This window comes from Dama dama, chromosome 28 (assembly GCF_033118175.1).
Source record: "Dama dama isolate Ldn47 chromosome 28, ASM3311817v1, whole genome shotgun sequence".
In the NCBI taxonomy this organism is placed as follows: domain Eukaryota; kingdom Metazoa; phylum Chordata; class Mammalia; order Artiodactyla; family Cervidae; genus Dama; species Dama dama.
In genome coordinates, this window is record NC_083708.1 from 35,844,015 (window position 1) to 35,846,050 (window position 2,036).

A 2,036-nucleotide genomic window follows, 5' to 3' on the forward strand; every position below is an offset into this window, starting at 1 on the left:
GGCAAGTGAGAAAACAACTGAAAGTACCCACTGAATTTATTCGTACATAGACTTTGGTATCTTGCTCAAAGCAATTCTGGTAGAGCAATTCATGGCAGAGAAAACTGGATTGCAGTGATTAAGGGGCAAGTGGGAAGTGAGAGAACAAAGTACATATTGTCACGTTTTTCAGAAATTTGACTGTGAAGGGTAGAAGTGCAATAAGGCATTGGATTAAAGACATGTTGGAAAGAGGAAGATTCTCCCTTTCTCTACCATAGTATTTGAGCTTGTTTAAATACTGATGAGAAGATTTAATATATGAGAGTGATTAATTACAGATCAGTGTCCCAGAGACCATTGGGATGAATATTATAGTAATTGTTGTGGGTTAAGCATTGTATAAAAGGATGTGTGCATGCTAAGTCCCTTCAGACATGTCCAACTCTTTGTGACCCTATGGACCGTAGCCCATCAGTCTTCTGTGTCCATGGGATTCTCTAGGCAAGAATCCTGGAGTGGGTTGCCATGCCTTTCTCCAGGAGATCTTCCCAATCCAGGGACTGAATCCTGTCTCTTACATCTCTTGCACTGGCAGGCAGGTTCTTTACCACTAGTGGGAAGCCCATATAAAAGGATGGCTAGTGCTATTTTTCCAGTAGAAGAAGAGAAATGGAGAGTTGAAAACAAAAGTAGATTGATAGATTAGATAGAAGTTGAGAAGATCCCTTATGATGACTACTATTTCTCAGGCAAGTAGAGGTAAAGGTTATGGGATGAAAGTGCAAGGTAAAGTGTAGCTAGCAGAGATTTGAGGGGAAAGGAGCAAGCTTAAAGCAGTGTGGGAAATGTTCATGGCTAAGGAGTCCTGGTAGGTTCCCTGACAGCCACTTTGGAGAGCCCAGCAAGAGTAGTGATTGCAGATATATGATCACAAATTGCCCAATTGTTACTTCTCACTGGCACCATGCAACGCTGGACCAAACTTGTTAAGTTGCATGCAAAGAGTAAATAGTTGAGTTCACCTAGGGATGGAGTTTTGCCAAGTAGATGCTCTAGAAAGACAAAGGGGCATGGGAATTCTAGAGTATTGATAAGAGAGAAGTAGTCAGAATGTTCAAAACATGGGATCTATGCAGGGTAATTATAGCAGTGAAGACTGGAGAGGGCTGCTGGGCAATAAAAGAGTTGCCGGGGAATGAAGGTTCTGATGACTTGCAGCACTGCTTCTAGATTCAGTGTGTATTTGATAGATACTCAGTGGAGAGTAAGGATATACAGATGGCTACTTCCAAGTCCAAACATCAAAGATCACACGACTCCCACGCATATATCCCATTCCTCTATTAACACCTCTATTTCAACTGAAGGGATCAGTTTATTCAACCAGAATATGTCACCCTGCCTCTGTACCTTTTGTCATAGCAATATCCTGTATTAATACCTATTCAACTCTTTTTTGCCTATTCAAATCTTACCCATCTTTTAAGGCTTGGCTTTCTCTTTATTTGCAGAACTTTCAACTGAGGGAAAGCAAGGGGGAAAAATGCCCTGACATTTACTGAGCACTGATTATCTTCTAGGAAATGTACATTTCACATGCAATTCTAATTTAATTTGGACACTGGAGTACTCAACTTCCCTTTAATTTTCCTTAACTTTATTTTATATTGGCAAACAACCAATTAACAATATTGTGATAGTTTCAGGTGGATAGGAAAGGGAGTCAGCCATATGTATACATGTATCCCTTCTCCCCTAAAATCCCCTCCCATCCAGGCTGCCACATAACATTGAGCAGAGTTTCCTGTCTTGTACCGTAGGACCTTGTTGGTTATCTATTTAAAACATAGCAGTAGGTACATGTCCATCCCAAACTCCCTAATTATGCCTTCCCCTCATTCTTCCCCCCTCCCCTGCCCTGGCAACCATATGTTTATTCTCTAAGTCTGTGAGTCTGTTTCTGTTTTATAGATAAGTTCATTTATATTTTTTCTTGTTAGATCTTCAGTAAGGGATGTCATATGATATTTTTCTTCCCTGTCTGACTTACTTCA